The sequence below is a fragment of the Salmo salar genome, chromosome ssa06 (genome assembly GCF_905237065.1).
Source record: "Salmo salar chromosome ssa06, Ssal_v3.1, whole genome shotgun sequence".
Lineage (NCBI taxonomy): Eukaryota > Metazoa > Chordata > Actinopteri > Salmoniformes > Salmonidae > Salmo > Salmo salar.
In genome coordinates, this window is record NC_059447.1 from 30,968,512 (window position 1) to 30,987,165 (window position 18,654).

The window sequence follows — 18,654 nt, forward strand, 5'->3', positions numbered from 1 at the left end:
TCCTCACTAGTTTTATGAACATATCTTAACTGAGGTTGACCTTAATTGAGCTGTTGCTCAAAAGTATCTCTATGAGATGTGTACACTCCTAAAGATATTGATTTGATGTATACTGAACAAAAATATAAACGTGACATGTAAAGTGTTCGTCCCATGTTTTATGAGCTGAAATAAAAGATCCCAGAAATGTTCCATATGCACACAATACTTATTTCTCAAAAATGTTTACATCCCTGTTAGTAAGCATTTTTCCTTTGCCAAGATCATCCATCCACCTAACAGGTGTGGCAAATCAAGAAGCTGATTAAACAGCATGATCATTACACAGGTGCACCTTGTACGGGGGACAATAAAAGGCCACTCTAAAATGTGCAGTTTTGTTACACAACACAATGATGTGTCAAGTTTTGAGGTAGTGTGCAGTTGCCATGCTGTTTGCAGGTTTTTTCACCAGAGCTGTTGCCAGATAATTTAATGTTCATTTCTCTACCAGAAGCCACCTTCCAACGTCGTATTAGAGAATTTGGCAGTACGTCCAACCAGCCATACAACCGCAGACCACTTGTAACCACGCCAGCCCAGGACCTCCACATCCGGTTAGACCACGTGTAACCATGCCAGCTCAGGACATCCACATCCGGCTTTTTCCCCGTGCCAGCCACCCAAACAGCTGATGAAACTGTGGGTTTGCACAACCGAAGAATTTCTGCACAAACTGTCAGAAACCGTCTCAGAGAAGCTAATTTGCATGCTCGTCGCCTTCACCAGGGTCTTGACCTGACTGCAGTTTGACTTCGTAACCGACTTCAGTGGGAAAATTCTCACATTCGATGACCACTAGCACGCTGGAGAAATGTGCTCTTCACGGAAGAATCCCTGTTTCAACTGTCCTGGGCAGATGGCAGACAGTGTGTATGGCGTTGTGTGGGCGAGCGGTTTGCTGATGTCAACATTGTGAACAGAGTGCACCATGGGGGAAGTGGGGTTATGGTATGGGCAGGCATAAGCTAATGACAATGAGCATTTTATTAATGGCAATTTGAATGCACAGAGATACTGTGACGAGATCCTGAGACCCATTGGCTTCACATTCATCCACCGCCATCACCTCATGTTGCAGCATGATAATGCGCAGCCCAATGTCACAATGATCTGTACACAATTCCTCGAAGGTAAATTCCCCAATTCTTCCATGGCCTGCAAAATCACCAGACATATCACCCATTGAGCCTACCTTATTTACATAAGAATTCAGACCCTTTGCTATGAGACTCAAAATTGAGCTCAGGTGCATCCTGTTTCAATTCTTCATCCTTGAGATGATTGTGTTGATTGGGTCGAGGATTGTGTCGAGGAACAGATCTGGGGAAGGGTAGCAAAGCATTTCTGCAGCATTGAAGGTCCCCAAGAACACAGTGGCCTCCATCATTCTTAAATGGAAGAAGTTTGGAACCACCAAGACTCTTCCTAGAGCTGGCCTCCTGGCCAAACTGAACAATCGGGGAAGAAGGGCCTTGGTCATGGAGGTGACCAAGAACCTGATGGTCACTCTGACAGAGCTTTAGAGTTCCTCTGTGGAGATGGGAGAACGTTCCAGAAGGACAACTATCTCTGCAGCACTTAAATAATCAGGCCTTTATGGTCGAGCGACCAGACGGAAGCCACTCCTCAGTAAAAAGGCACAAGACAGCCCGCTTGGAGTTTACCAATAGTCACCTAAAGACTCTAAGACCATGAGAAGAATGAGCTGTTTGGCCTGAATGCCAAGCATCATGTCTGGAGGAAACCTGGCACCATCCCTACGGTGAAGCATGGTGGTGGCAGCATCGTGCTGTGGGGATGTTTTTCAGCAGCAGGGACTGAGAGAATAGTCAGGATCGAGGCAAAGATGAACAGAGCAAAGTACAGAGAGATCCTTGATGAAAACAAGCTCCAGAGCACTCAGAACCTCAGACTGGGGCAAAGGTTCCCCTTCCAACAGGACAATGACCCTAAGCACACAGCCAAAACAACGCAGGAGTGGCTTCGGGACAAGTCTCTGAATGTCCTTGAGTGGCCCAGCCAGACTTGAACCTGATCAAACATCTTTGGAGAGACCTGGAAATTGCTGTGCAGCAACACACTCCCCATCCAACCTGAGAGAGCTTGAGAGGATCTGCAGAGAAGAATGGGAGAAACTTCCCAAAAACAGGTGTGCCAAACTTGTAGCGTCATACCCAAGAAGACTCGAGGCTGTAATCACTGCTAAAGGTGCTTCAACAAAGTACTGAGTAAAGGGTCTGAATACTTATGTAGATGTAATATTTCAGTTTTTTATTTTAATACATTTGTAAAAAAATTGGGTATTGTGTGGAGATTCATGAGGAAAAAAACACATTTAATACATTTTAGTGTAACAAAATGTGGAAAAAGTAAAGGAGTCTGAATACTTTCCAAAAGCACTGTAAATTGACTGATTTCCTTATATGAACTGTAACTCAGTAAAATCTTAGAAATTGTTGCATTTTGCGTTATATTTTTGTTCAGTGTAGATTCAGACATGTATAGATCTTTGATGTACATATTGTTTATTTTGGTTTACAGCATGTAATTGATTCTCACTCAATCTGTCTTAATAGCATCAGTAATAATCTAAATTAATATTAAGATACTATTGATGCAATATATTGATTTGTTTAGCAAGGCACTAGACAGTTTCATATACATATTTTCAATATTTCCAACTTGTTGCAGAGAAACATACACTACCGTTCAAAAGTGTAGGGTACCGTAATTTCCGGACTATTAAGCGCACCTGAATATAAGCCGCACCCACTGAATTAAAAAAAAGATATTATTTTGAACATAAATAAGCCGCACATGTCTATAAGCTGCAGGTGCCTACCGGTATATTGAAACAAATGAACTTTACACAGGCTTTAACGAAACACGGCTTGTAACAAAAATAAATAGTCTTTAACGAAACACGGCTTGTAACAAAAATAAATAGGCTTTAACGAAACACGGCTTGTAACAAAAAATAAAACATTTGCAGGAAGCTTTAGTTGTCTTTTTGCACTGAGTCAATTCCTCACGCTGCTGTTTCCAACGTCTTATCATCGACTCATTAAGACCAAGCTCCCATGCAGCAGCTCTATTTCCTTTTCCAACAGCCAGATCAATCGCCTTCAACTTGAAAGCTGCATCATATGCATTTCTCCATGTCTTTGCCATGATGAGGGTGACAAAATGACTACCGAATGATGGGAAGTTTGAGAGCGCTCGATTTAATCTAAACAGTAAACAAAAAAGTTGTTTGATCTTAACCCGTTCGGCAATTTCAATGGTCTAATGAAAGCTTCATGCCGCCAAAAAACTGAGCGGGAAAAATCCATATATTATTACCAAAAATCCATATAAAATCCATTGTTTAAGCAGCGAGGTTAAAAGCCTGGGAAAAAAAGTTGCGGCGTATAGTCCGGAATTTACAGTAATCAAATTGATCAGAAATACAGTTAGACATTGTTAATGTTGTAAATGACTATTGCAGCTGGAAACGACAGATTTTTATTGGAATATCTACATAGGCGTACAGAGGCCCATTATCAGCAACCATTACTCCTGTGTTCCAATGGCACGTTGTGTTAGCTAATCCAAGTTTATCATTTGGATAATTTGGATAATTTGGGGCGGCAGGTAGCTTAGTGGTTAGAGCGTTGGACTAGTAACTGAAAGATTGAATCCCTGAGCTGACAAGGTAAAAATATGTTGTTCTGCCCCTGAACAAGGCAGTTTAACCCACTGTTCCTAGGCCATCATTGAAAATAAGAATTTGTTCTTAACTGACTTGCCTAGTTAAATAAAGGTTAAAAAAAAATGTACTTGTCCTCTTGCTCAGTTGTGCACCGGGGCCTCCCACTTCTCTTTTTATTCTGGTTAGATCCAGTTTGCTTTTTTCTGTGAAGGGAGTCATACACAGCGTTGTACGAGATCTTCAGTTTCTTGGCAATTTCTCGCATGGAACAGCCTTCATTTCTCAGAACAAGAATAGACTGACAAGTTTCAGAAGAAAGTCTTTGTTTCTAGCCATTTTGAGCCTGTAATCGAACCCACAAATGCCGATGCTCCAGATACTCAACTAGTCCAAAGAAGGACAGTTTTATATTTTCTTTAATCAGAACAACAGCTTTCAGCTGTGCGAACATAATTGCAAAAGAGTTTTCTAATGATCAATAAGCCTTTTAAAATTATAAACTTGGATTAGCTAACACAACATGCCATTGGAACACATGAATGATGGTTGCTGATAATTGGCCTCTGTACGCCTATGTAGATATTCCATAAAAAATCTGCCATTTCCAGCTACAATAGTCATTTACAATATTAACAATGTCTACACTGTATTTATGATCAATTTGATGTTATTTTAATGGACAAAAATGTGCTTTTCTTTCAAAAACAAGGACATTTCTAAGTGACCCTAAACTTTTGAACGGTAATGTATGTCACCCCCCTCCGCTAAAACATTTTCTGCCAAAAAAACGAAAAGGGAACACTTTTCATCTATCACAATAGCGCAAGCACAGACACAGTAAAGACAAACCAAGGAACATCCGGATGCTCAGGGGAGCATTAAAAGTTTTCTGTAGTCCTTGGCAAAGTAATGTGGGATGACAGTGAGGGAGGGTAGGAGGGAGGGGTTGCTTCCTGGTGGCACCTGTTCACCCAGGCTGTGAGACAGAGCGGTGGCCTTCCGTCCAGGAGTGTGACTTCCTTCCCCTTGGCACACTGGGTAATAGAGATCAGTAATTGGGAGCTATAAATCCTGGCTGGGGACAAGGTAGGTCAGAACAGGCTGATTACTTAGGCATTACAGTCAATCTAAGCAAGCCTTGAATTGAAAGATTTGGTGAGGTGGATTCTCATTATGGGGGTGAGTGCATGTATGCGTTTGCGTGGAGTGGTAGGGGCCAAGGTCCTCCTCTCGTCCCCCTCCTATAATGGCATAATGCAATTCTCCAATGCCCTCGACCACAAGTCTCTTAAACTTCGCAACAAACGTATTTTCCTCATCCCCAGTAGTTTTATACGATTTTTGGGGGAATTGTCAGAAAGCAGCCAAGGGCCATCCCGGAGTTCTAAAACCTTTCCAGAGAACTAGCTCTTTTTTTCTTTATTTACCAGGTAAGTTGACTGAGAACACATTCTCATTTACAGCAACAACCTGGGGAATAGTTACATGAGAGAGGAGGGGGATGAATGAGCCAATTGTAAGCTGGGGATGATTAGGTGACCATATGACAGACAGCTTGGCAATTTAGCCAGGACACCAGGGTAAACACCCCTACTCTTACAATAAGTGCCATGGGATCTTTAATGACCTCACAGAGTCAGGACACCCATTTAACATCCCATCTGAAAGACAGCACCCTACACAGGGCAGTGGGATATTTTTTAGACCAGAGGAAACAGTGCATCCTATTGGCCCTCCAACACCACTTCCAGCAGCATCTGGTCTCCCATCCAGGGACTGACCAGGACCAACCCTGCTTAGCTTCATAAGCAAGCCAGCAGTGGGATGCAGGGTGGTATGCTGCTGGCAGAAGGCCAGCATCCAGGAGTCGTCTCTTCACTGTTGACGTTTAGACTGGTGTTTTGCGGGTACTATTTAATTAAGCAGCCAGTTGAGGACTTGTGAGGCATTTTTTTCTCAAACTAGACACTCTAATGTACTTGTCCTCTTGCTCAGTTGTGCACCGGGGCCTTCCACTCCTCTTTCTATTCTGTTTAGAGACAGTTTGCGCTGTTCTGTGAAGGGAGTGGTACACAACGTTGTACCAGATCTTCACTTTCTTGGCAATTTCGCACATGGAATAGCCTTTATTTCTCAGAACAAGAATAGACTAACGAGTTTCAGAAGAAAGTCTTTGTTTCTGGCCATTTTGAGCCTGTAATCGAACCCACAAATGCTGATGCTCCAGATACTTAACTAGTCTAAAAAAGGCCAGTTTTATATCTTGTTTAATCAGAACAACAGTTTTCAGCTGTGCTAACATAATTGCAAAAGGGTTTTCTAATGATCAATTAGCCTTTTAAAATGTTAAACTTGAATTAGCTAACATAACGTGCCATTGGAACACAGGAGTGATGGTTGCTGATAATGGGCCTCTGTACGCCTATGTAGATATTCCATTAAAAATCAGTTTCCAGCTACAATAGTCATTTTCTACATAAACAATGTTTACACTGTATTTATGATCAATTTGATGTTATTTTAATGAACAAAAAATTTGCTTTTCTTTCAAAAACAAGAACATTTCTAAGTGACCCTAAACTTTTGAATGGTAGTGTATATAAAAGTATGTGTACACGCCTTCAAATTAGTGGTTTCGGATATTTCAGCCACACCCGTTGCTGCAAGTTTATAAAATAAAGCACACAGCCATGCAATCTCTGCAGATAGACATTTGCAGTAGAATGGCCTTACTGAAGAGCACGGTGACTTTCAACATGGCAAGACAAGTTCATCAAATTTCTGCCCTGCTAGAGCTGCCCCGGTCAACTACAGGTGCTGTTATTGTGAAGAGGAAACGTCTAGGAGCAACAACGGCTCAGACGCGAAGAGGTAGGCCACACAAGCTCACAGAATGGAACCGCCGAGGGCTGAAGCGCATAGCGCTTAAAAATCGTCTGCAACACTCACTACTTGCATAGTACCAACTTTAAAGTTTGGAGAAGGAGGAATAATGGTCTGGGGCTAGGCCCCTTAGTTCCAGTGAATGGAAATCTTAACACTACAGCATACAATGACATTCTAGACAATTCTGTACTTCCAACTTTGTGGCAACCGTTTCTGGAATACCTCCGTGTACAAAGCGAAGTTCATACAGAAATGGTTTGTCGAGATTGGTGTGGAAGAACTTGCCTGGCCTGCACAGAGCCCTGACCTCAACCCCATTGAACACCTTTGGGATGAATTGGAACTCTGACTGTGAGGCAGGCCTAATCGCCCAACATCAGTGCCCGACCTCACTAATGGTCTTTTGGCTGAATGGAAGCAAGTCCCCGCAGCAATGGTCCAACATCTAGTGGAAAGCCTTCAACAGAAGAGTGGAGGCTGTTATAGCAGCAAAGGGGGGACCAACTCCATATTAATGCCCATGATTTTGGAATGAAATGTTTGACGAGCAGGTGTCTACATACTTATGGTCATGTAATGTATGTTAAGTGAGGATGTATCTCTCATTGAACAAGCTCTCAAAGGGATGACCTTTTATTGAAAGTGAATTGAAAGTTTAGTTGGTGAAAATGCAACTTTCTGCCATGTTTCATTGGTGGGGTTTTTGAGTTTAATCCACTTACAGCTCATAAGTGACTAGAGGGGACTATGGAAGGTGAATTAGGGAGCAGAGCCTGCAGTATTCTCAGCATTCTCTCCAGTTCAGAGTGTGACTTAGTGGATTAGAGGAACAGTAGTTTCTCTCTCAGCCTCCTGCGGCATGCTGTATGTGGCCTTTATTTTTCATGATACAACTGCATTGGAAGTGTATCGACTCGTCAATATTGGGAGTCCCTACACCTAAAGGTTTAGTTCTTAGCAACGCTATATAACCTAGCATGCTTGGTCCTTTGAAAGTAATCTATGATTTTTTTTTGTTTAAATGCTCACAAAAGTCAGTAACTAGTATGAGTAATAGCTTTGCTGAATTACGAATAGCATTATCGGGCTCCCGAGTGGTGCAGCGGTATAAGGTACTGCATCTCAGTGCTTGAGGCATCACTACAGACCCTGGTTTGATTCCAGGCTGTATCACAACTGGTCGTGATTGGGTGTCCCATAGGTAGGTGCACAATTGGCCCAGCATTGCTGGGGTTGGCTGTAAATAAGAATTTGCTCTTAACTGACTTGCCTAGTTAAATAAAATTTAAATAATGAGCAAATTCATCAAATGAATACACCAAACATTTGGTCCTCTATAAATAATATATGTACTGTATATAGGCTATATGACAAATGGAAGGTGTGGTGTCGGTGCAAAGCCCTGCAGTGTGAAGTGTTGCCACTCAGAGAAACACTCCGGCTAGTATCATCCCTCTTCTCCTGAAACAGCATGCTACTCCACTTAGCAGCCTCCATTTGGGGTGGCAGAACAAACACTGTTTTAGCACTTTTATCTTAATGCACTGCAAAACTCTGGAGCACTGAAGGCATGATTATTGTACAGAGACAAGAACGGCGTGCATTTAAAGCAAGGACTTATTTAAATAGAGACTTACTGCCAACCATGTGACACTCCTGCTTTTTCTTTTCCCCAGCCTCCAAGAGGGAGAATTAGTTTGTCTGTCTCTTTGTGCATTTCCTTAGCTTGTTTTCAATGGACCTATTCCAAACATCACTTTTCTGTGACACTGATTCCGTGGATACTTATCCTGAGTGAAATTGCAATGTTCTGCTGAATGTATTCATTGTAGAGTAGGGACTGTATCTTCCAGCTTAAAGACTATCTTTTCATCCCTTCTGTCGGCTAGTTTGGCTCGGCACACAATTTCAAGGGGACACATTTTAGGTGAAAATATGACACTGGGGTTTGATAGTGTGCATTTTGTTGAAATTGAAGAGGAGTGGCATATGGCCAGCATTGGCCCCTGTCTCTCAGCAGCAGGTGTGTAGGTGAGCCCCGGCAGACCACTGTAAAAGCCGATCTGGTGCCACGCCCGTCTAATGCGGTCTTTAGCATCTCTGATAAAATGCTCATCTCCAGCTGCTCCATGTGTGCTGCTGGAAACCACAGCAACCCAGGCATGTTCCCACAGCTCCAGAGGCCATTGATTTAATTGTGGCACGGTGTCAATGGTGACCTCATCCACTGAGTTCTGCACAGCTAATGCCCCAACATGTGACGTTGACACACTACAAGACAATACAGTGAGGGTGAGATGGATCGGCAGAGAGAGTGTCATATGTCTCTCTGTGGATGGTGGAGAATGATGGACACTCGACGTGAGGGCAGTGATGTCAGCAGAACAATTCTGAAATGTGTTGTGTTTTCCAAAATACTTTGTCTGTGAAGTCTGTGTAGTCAGACAGAAATAGCTATAACAATCAGTCTTACCATGACATTCTAATACATTTATATTTGGAAAAAATCTTTTAGACTATGCCATGTTTTGCTATCAATCACCCACTATTAATGTTAATGGGTTTAAGTGTTAGCAAAGTAACCGACCACAAACCACCCCAAAGGAGCTCAGAGTCTGCAGCTCATCAGCCCTCAATTTGGTGAGGAATGAGGGGCAAGAGAGGGAGAGAAAGACAGAGCGGGAGAAAAATGGAGGGAGAGAGAGAGGGGGAGAGCCACTGCCGCCCACCGCTGCCTGGCCCTGACACCTTGTGAAGAGCGCTCATTCATCACACGGCGTAGGGCTTGAGCCTCCGTAAATCACTGTGGATAAAGGACGCGCCGTAAAGAATGGAATTGTGAAGGTAAGGGTTTTAAATCCCCCTAGATGATCCGAGATAAACACAGAGAGACTTTTGACAGTCCCTCGTTACCGCCGCCAGCGAGAGGAGCTGTCACCGCTCCCTCCTCGCCTTTCATCTTGCGGTAACAGTCTGGCTGCTAATATCCTCAATTATCTCTGCAATATGTTGCTGGGAAAAAGGGAAAGTTCCGAAGGAAGCGTTCACACAATTTAAAAGTTTTAATTTGACAGCTTGTGGTGTAATGATGGGTTCTGATGAGGGTAGGGGGCCCCAGCCTACACCCAGCCACTGACAAATGATTGGGCTGTACCGGGAATGGTTAGTGGGTGTCAAGAGATGCTGGATCAGATGTCAAGAAGCCAAATACATGTTTCGCAGGATGATTTAAAAATCCTATTTACTCTCGGTGGAGAATGTGGGCAAGGTTTAATTATGGCAGGGCCATGACATTTCAACTGATGACAGTGGTGGTGGTAGACATGTCTGGGTATCTGTTTCTTCTCCTGCTCTAAGAGCCTGTTAACATAGTTGTTTTAGAAAAGGAACATTAAATGTGTCTTTGTAACGAGACAATCATAGACGTACTGAAGATGACAATAGTGACAATTTCACATGGGTTTTTCTCAATGTAATGGCTTTAGTTTGTTCTCAGTGGAGTACTTGTATTATATTTCATCTAAAATACACAACTTTGGGGCAAAGCAGACAGATACAGTTGAAGTCGGGAAGTTTACATACACCTTAGCCAAATACATTTAAACTTATTTTTTCACAATTCCTGACATTTAATCCAAGTAAAAATTCCCTGTCTTAGGTCAGTTAGGATCACCACTTTATTTTAAGAATGTGAAATGTCAGAATAATAGCAGAGAGAATGATTTATTTCAGCTTTTATTTATTTCATCACATTCCCAGTGGGTCAGAAGTTTACATACACTCAATTAGTATTTGTTAGCATTGCCTTTAAATTGGGTCAAACGTTTCTGGTAGCCTTCCACAAGCTTCCCACAATAAGTTTTGAATTTTGGCCCATTCCTCCTGACAGAGCTGGTGTAACTGAGTCAGGTTTGTAGGCCTCCTTGCTCGCACACGCTTTTTTAGTTCTGCCCACAAATTGTCTATAGGCTTGAGGTCAGGGCTTTATAGGATTGAGGTCGGGCTTTATAGGGTTGAGGTCACCCTTTCAGGACATGTCGATATATGACTCGCTTTACTGTGGATATAGATACTTTTGAACCTGTTTCCTCCAGCATCTTCACAAGGTTCTTTGCTGTTGTTCAGGGATTGATTTGCACTTTTCGCACCAAAGTACGTTCATCTCTAGGAGACAGAATGCGTCTCCTTCCTGAGCGGTATGACGGCTGCGTGGTCCCATGGTGTTTATACTTACGTACTATTGTTTGTACAGATGAACGTGGTACCTTCAGGCATTTGGAAATTGCTCCCAAGGATGAACCAGACTTGTGGAGGTCTACAATTCTTTTTCTGAGGTCTTGGCTGATTTCTTTTGATTTTTCCGTGATGTCAAGCAAAGAGGCACTGAGTTTGAAGGTAGGCCTTGAAATGCATTCGCAGGTACACCTCCAATTGACTCAAATGATGTCAATTAGCCTATCAGAAGCTTCTAAAGCCATGAAACCATTTTCTGGAATTTTCCAAGCTGTTTAAAGGCACAGTCAACTTAGTGTATGTACATTTCTGACCCACTGGGATTGTGATACAGTGAAATAATCTGTCTGTAAGCAATTGTTGGAAAAATGACTTGTGTCAGGCACAAAGTAGATGTCCTAACCGACTTGCCAAAGCTGTAGTTTGTTAACAAGAAATTTGTGGATTGTTTGAAAAATGAGTTTTAATGACACCAACCTAAGTGTATGTAAACTTCCGACTTCAACTGAATACTCACAATGTATTGTATTGACCTGACTACTTATTGAACCTGAAATGCCATATTATTTAGCCACTCGTTGATATTGATATTCTTTGGAACCTGCATAACTAAATGGAGAGGAGTGAATTTGCATAGATAGGGCGTCCATCCGTCCGTCCGTCCGACTGATAATGACGGCGGAGTCACAGTGCATGATGGAGACACAGAGGGCATGCGACTGTCACATGAAGGTTGACTGGCTCATTAAAGGAAAGATCCCCCCATGGCACCTAGTCAGGTAATTGTATTTTTTTCCCTTCCGTTTTTTCAATGCTGATATATATACATAGCTTCAACTGGGGAGGATAAATCAATCATTTCAAGTGTCTTGGGTAATAAGTGAAAGTTATAAATCATGGGATTTGCTCTCAGGTTTATGAAATATTGGCTGTCGAGGGGGGATACATTATCCCCAGTCAGTTAGTCAGTCAGTGTTCCTGGACTGAGGCAGTCAGTCAGTCAGTCAGTCAGTGTTCCTGGACCGAGGCAGTCAGTCAGTCAGTCAGTCAGTGTTCCTGGACCGAGGCAGTCAGTCAGTCAGTGTTCCTGGACCGAGGCAGTCAGTCAGTCAGTGTTCCTGGACCGAGGCAGTCAGTCAGTCAGTCAGTCAGTGTTCCTGGACCGAGGCAGTCAGTCAGTCAGTGTTCCTGGACCGAGGCAGTCAGTCAGTCAGTCAGTCAGTGTTCCTGGACCGAGGCAGTCAGTCAGTCAGTGTTCCTGGACCGAGGCAGTCAGTCAGTCAGTGTTCCTGGACCGAGGCAGTCAGTCAGTCAGTGTTCCTGGACCGAGGCAGTCAGTCAGTCAGTGTTCCTGGACCGAGGCAGTCAGTCAGTCAGTGTTCCTGGACCGAGGCATTCAGTCAGTCAGTGTTCCTGGACCGAGGCAGTCAGTCAGTCAGTGTTCCTGGACCGAGGCATTCAGTCAGTCAATCTTCCTGGACCGAGGCAGTCAGTCAGTCAGTCAGTCAGTGTTCCTGGACCGAGGTCAGTCAGTCAGTCAGTCAGTGTTCCTGGACCGAGGCAGTCAGTCAGTCAGTGTTCCTGGACCGAGTCAGTCAGTCAGTCAGTCAGTGTTCCTGGATTGAGGCAATCAAATCAAATCAAATTTTATTAGCCACATGCGCAGAATACAGCAGGTATAGTAGACCTTACAGTGAAACGCTTACTTACAGGATCTAACCAACAATGCAGTTTAAAAAAATACGGATAAGAATAAGAAATAAAAGTAATTAAAGAGCAGCAGTAAAATAACAATAGCGAGACTATATACAGGAGTCTTATGGCTTGAGGGTAGAAGTCAGTCAGTGTTCCTGGACCGAGGCAGTCAGTCAGTCAGCCAGTGTTCCTGGACCGAGGCAGGCAGACAGTCAGTCAGAGGTGCAGGTGTCAAAGCACGTAGACACATAGGAGGATCCATCTATAGAAGAAATGTTCACTCCATCAAGGGCTCTGTATGACGCGCAATTAGTCCACACAATACAGATCTAGGATCTTAATTTGAGCCAGTTTGCTACAGCAAGAAAATAACACTGCAGCAACTGGACATTTTAATTATTATGTTGATTATAATTATTTGAGATTTTTGTAGGGTTTCGTACATTTTTGGTACGGGAAAATTAAGTCTGGAATTTCAAAGTGGAAATCACAAACTTCAGAAGCCTTTTTTAACCTCAAATACACTACATTTCCTTTATTCCAGGAAAGATCTCCTGCAACAGTGTGATCAAATTAAGATCTTACAGCTGTATTAACATAGGGATCAGACCAGCGTTTTCATAGGGAGTATAACTCCATGTTCAAGTTTGTTCACATCAAAGTACCAGTGTCAATCTTCCTACTGCTAGTGTAATTGCCTCCGGTTGTTGACTATTTCATGTGACTAGAATCAGTCCTAAGGCTGAACTTGATCGCTACAATGGTACACACATTTTATAGCTCGCATTAACATGGTTTCTTTGATAGATAAAATAAGCAAATAACTGGTTTGGTGATGGAGTGAAACCAGGATAACAAATGGGCCCTTTCTGATATACCCTGGCATGAGAGACAGACAGAGAGATAGATTGAGGAGAGAGGCAGAGCTGAAACAGTCCACTCTGCTCCCAGTGGAAAAGCTCCATGCCCCACACAAGGATGGATTGGGGAGATTTGTAATAGTCCTGCTGCTTTTGACAAAGTGACCCAGTGAGACCTTCATCCTCATTGCCTCAGTGAAAAGGGCATCGGCAGTCGAGCTGTAGCTGAGATAAGTGGGGATCTGTCGTTTTGGGCTCCTCTGTTATAAATGGCTGCCACCTCAATCACGTGAGACAGAGCACTATCTCCCCTGACAACCTCTTTCTGACTTGACATGCAAAAATCTAATTGATACAAGGAGAGGGGAGGAGAAGGGGAGAGAGATTGAGGAGATATAGCTTTGGGGGAAGTTTTTTCTTTACATCAAAGTTGAAAAGCTGTCTGTGGCAGGAACAGACAATTTAAAGATTGAGGCCTCTTACACGCATTTCTATCTGCACAGTGACCACAGATGGAACCTGTAGACTGTTGTACCACCCACTGTACAAATTCCATGATAATACCTGCATGCTGACAGTACCATAGCCTTTGGATATCATTTACAGGGTCATAAATTCATGCGTTTTGAATACCATAAGCCATTATAAGAGTTGCAGTTTTTCACCACTTAGTGACCTGCGTGTGCTGTGGGTACGGCAGAAGAGGTTTATATTCTAGGATGAGGGTAAAGAGATTATACAACCTTGACTGTGTGTTTTATGTGGGTGTTGCTATGGACAAGCGCAGTACTTTGTTGATCAGAGTGTGTCTGAAATAGCAGAGTTGGTTGACAGAGGAGGTTGGCTGAGGAGATAGAGGAGTGTGGGTTGAAAAGACCCATCTATCTGTTCTTTTATCTCTCTCTCTGTGACTTTCACTTAATAATGTATTTATTGGGACTTTTCTACTGCCTAAATATTAACTTTTTTCTTCTCGAGTCCAATCCTTGTGTTTTCGATCACTTTTGAGTTCTCGACCACTTTTGAGGTGAAGTAGCTTTCTTTGTGTCGACTTGGAAATTGGAAATACTGTTTAACATCTCTTATTAAACAAACATACAAAATGAAAGCATTCCCTCTTGAACATACCAAGTGATTAAACTTCATCTCTTTGAAATCTACACAGCTTAATCTTGTACAAAGATACACTGACTGCTGGCGAAGCCATAGAAGACCAAAGTGTGAAGAAAGCGATCAGAAGGATAAAAGTGAGTGAGAGAAACTGAGAGAAAAAATTAGTACATGTGGTGAAGGGCGTATGATAGAGGTCAAACTCAGCCCCATGTGCACCTGGTCCCCCTAGCGAGGCCATTTGCTGTCACCTCCACTGCTGCTCTCCACCACCAAGACACCCCTCTCTGCATTCAATCCATTCAGGAAACGCTGTGCCCTTCCCACCAACACCCTGATGTTTAATTCATTCTCCAACACCCGGAGGACACTCATAACAAAAACAGGAAAAAGGGAGGAGAGAAAAAGAAGGAGAAAAAAAGAAATTAGAAAAAGACTGAAACGTCAGATTTGTAATTCCCATTTGTGGACGTGAACGGAATGAGGGGCCCAACACAGAACAAAAGAGAATACGTTGTTTGATGGGGACAAAGGACAAAGAGGAGAAAACAAACAAATCAAGAACCCCTCCGCCCCACCGCCACCCCTCCTCTCCTTCGCCTCTTTTGTTTGACTCAAGGTTTGTGGAGTGGATGGGGCATGGAGATGGGGGGGTGGGGGGTTGCTTTGCTCGGCACCTCTCAACGTGCTCTCTCTTAATCAGAGGTTGATTAAGCACACTTTGAGAAGCATGGATTATGGGGCTCCCCTCGGACCGAGCTAAATTGGTCGGAAGGGAAGGAAGGCAGAGCGTGTATCGCAGCCAGGGGAGCTTTTGATGTGTCAGTCAGTGCGTCTGGCATGGTTTGCTTTTGTTGACCTCCCCAGCCTTGATTTGTGACGGATCCCCCGGTGCTGGGGTGAAAAAGGAAGGGAGGGTGGGGTGGGGGAGGTTAAAAAAGATTGAGCTGCTGTGCAATAAAAGAATCCCCCAAATTCTGCTGACCCAATGGAATGGTCCCAAGCGTAGCACGGCATGCACTGCATAAAAACCATTAACAAAGCATCAGCAGCCGAGCAAAACGATTGGCTTGATTGATGCTAAGGACATTTCCCACCGAGCCTCTACGTTTTGAATCAGAGAACACAATGTAAACAGCAGGTTTCACTCACAGATATTGTCTCTCATCTACCGTTAATGTGTTGAAGAAAGTGCCTTTGCATATGTTTCAACATCCGTACCCATTTCTAGACAGCGTGTGTCGTTTATGGATTCATGGATACTAATAGTATGATGCTTTCTTCCCGTGTGCTGTGCTCTGACTGGTTTGTAACCCCTTCAGAAAGGGTAGGCATTATTCATGTTGCGCTGGTAGCAGCACTGTTAATGTAATGAGTCAGGCTGTTAATGTGATCTCGCCTCAGACACAAAGGGTCAACCTGAGACCCTGGCTGGCGCAGACCGAGACCTCTGCGCCCTACATAACAACGATGGGACGTGTCATAGCTGATTTATATTGCCCTTGAACCTGCCAATAATAAGACCTTGTGGGCTTGCCTTTAAAAGAAGCCTGCAAAAGAGAGCACTGGCAGCCAGGGAGATAACATGAACGCTGTGTTCCCACCTATTGAAAGCCTGGCGCGGTACAGCTGAAGGCTTTTAAAGGCACCCATGTAATCTAAATGTGTCATTTCTCTCACACAGCACAGCACAGCGCTGGGATGCATTGATATCAGATAGCCCTGAGATGAATCTGACTTGACCTGTGAACATCAGAGTAGATGGCTTCTGCATCGCTACACAGGCATGAGAGGAATCAGCAATGGGTTCTAGGAGATAGGCATCGACACAAATTCAACTAGGCACAACACACCATTTTCGATTGCATACTGTAGGTTCAGAACATATAGATTTAACAATAAAGAGATACGCATTAATGTCATTTCAAACTGTCAAGTCTCTCCAGACAGGATGTCAATCAGTCTGCTTATCATTTTGCCACCATTTTATTTACATCACAGAACATAGCTGCACAGACACCCTATCCATCCCTGAACACAACGCCATGGTAACTGGAGGAGGGAGATGCACTGTGTTTTTTTGAAGCAGCCTTATTAACTCAACCCACTTGCCCATGTAATTAAAGTGTGCTTACAGTGCAGCTAATATTCACTATGTAACCTGCGAAGGCACACAATAATTATGTGGGGCGTGACTGACAGAGATCAGGCAAAACAAACAAAGCGGGCCAGCCATCAGTCAAGTCAGTGTTGGGCCAGGTTAATAAGGATGCTCCTGCAGCTCCGTTAGATGAAGTCTGGGACTCATTCCTAGCTAATCCAATTACAGTTTGATTTTAAGGAGCTTTTTTACAACGTCACTGTCACAGACCATTTAAAATAGTCCCACTCCGGACCTTTATGAAACTATCCTAAGCGGACAGTATTAACAAGGTAAAGAAAGTCCTTCACGAGAACTCAACGAAACCTTGAGAGGAACCAGACTCATTGACATGGGCAAATACCAAATTAGAGGACATTTGACTTGTCTGGCCAGTGCAAATTGTGACTATATTAGAGTTGGATGGGTACAGTCCAGCTCTCTCTGTCCCGGGGTCTGGGAGGCAGACAGGAAAAATCTGGGTTTAATGGGAGAATCCCACATGTAGTGGAGTGGACCTGTGATCGATTGGGATCTGAAGTGGCTTAGCTGTGCCTCTGTGTGTCAATAGCGTCACCTTCTCCCTCACCTCTCTGATAAACCGTAGGCTCCTACTCCACATATACACCAGGCTGTGGACACACAAACTGTCTGCATGCTGAGCCATCCCTGAGTTATCCCAGTCTCTAAATGCACCAAATGCAGGAGTCCAGACTCTGAGGGGTTAAGTGTTGAATTGAGGAGACATTAGAATGCACTTCACAGCACCCTGGCACAGTAGATTGAAACAAGGATTTAATTGGCTCCATATCAGGGTTAGATAGTGCCGTTGTTGACTTTTGATAGAAAAACAAGGTGACTGATATTACGGAGATAAGCAAAAATCACAACTCAATCACATCAATAAGCTTCTAAGGCGTGTACAGGTGGCTCACCTTGCAACCAATGACAGTGGCTCTCGCTGAAAAGATAGGCATCGGAGGTTGTGTCTTGTGTCTGCATTGTCACACGTTTATTGCTGTGTGTGTGCATGTCAATTTCTCTGACAATCATCACAGTGCAGTTGTTTCAACATGATCTTGGCACAGAGGTCATGGGATTCAAAGGCATATATTTCAGTTGCTCTAGTTCCTGCTTCCTCACAGAGCATTACAGGAAGCCCCATCAAAAGGGTCACCTTTGAGCAGTGCTTTATGGGTATTTGTTTCATAGGTGACTGTATTACTTCACCCATACACTATAACTGTGAAAGCTGTTAGGATGTAATTCCACACACGTGTATCTATGAAATTGTACTCGATGAGGTATTAATGAAAAAAAACGATTTTTTAAATCTATTTTGTTTAAGAGGACCCATTTCTAAGGGATTTGGCCTAACAATGGAAAGCCTAAACACTTTGTGGCAGCAGGACATGTGCATTACAGGTGAAGCCCTTTCTTTGTGTGGCGAAACCTCAGACTGGGTGAACACACTGGTGTTGACACTGTCTCTCTTTGTCTGAGCCCATTATCTTGTGACCCGCAGTTTGCTTCATTCATTCCAAAATGCCACTCTTCGCATATGAGAGCATATCAGTCTCCATGGAAACTAATTTTACCAATACTTTGTTGGCACCAAATGACCCTGCTCTCATACTTACCATCACAGCTCTTTGCATGGAGGTGGCCTGTTTTCATTTGAAGATTAAACATTTTAAGGCAAATGGCTTGCTAGCTGTGATACTGAATTCAGATGTGGAACATGTAGAAAGGCCAATGTGATGTATTCATAGCCATTTCCAGAGGTTTTCAGAAAGAATGCTCACTGAACTGTTTCTATTGAGGCCATTTTGTTGGTCATATACCTTCCATTCAATCTGTCAGATGGCTTGACTTACAAATAATCTTCTGTTAAAGGGTTATTTGTTTGGACATGTGGAATCTCACTGTACTCTAATCACATATCTAACTTTAAAATCATACCCATAACCACCTTAGTAAGTTACCTCACTGATTTG

The 18,654-nt window shown here is 43.2% G+C and overlaps 1 protein-coding gene across 5 annotated transcripts in view; it reads left to right on the forward strand.

The window, feature by feature from the left end:
• The window catches only part of LOC106601438 (RNA binding protein fox-1 homolog 3), a 380,636-nt gene that overhangs the window by 21,833 nt on the left and 340,149 nt on the right, over positions 1-18,654 (forward strand). The window lies entirely within an intron of this gene.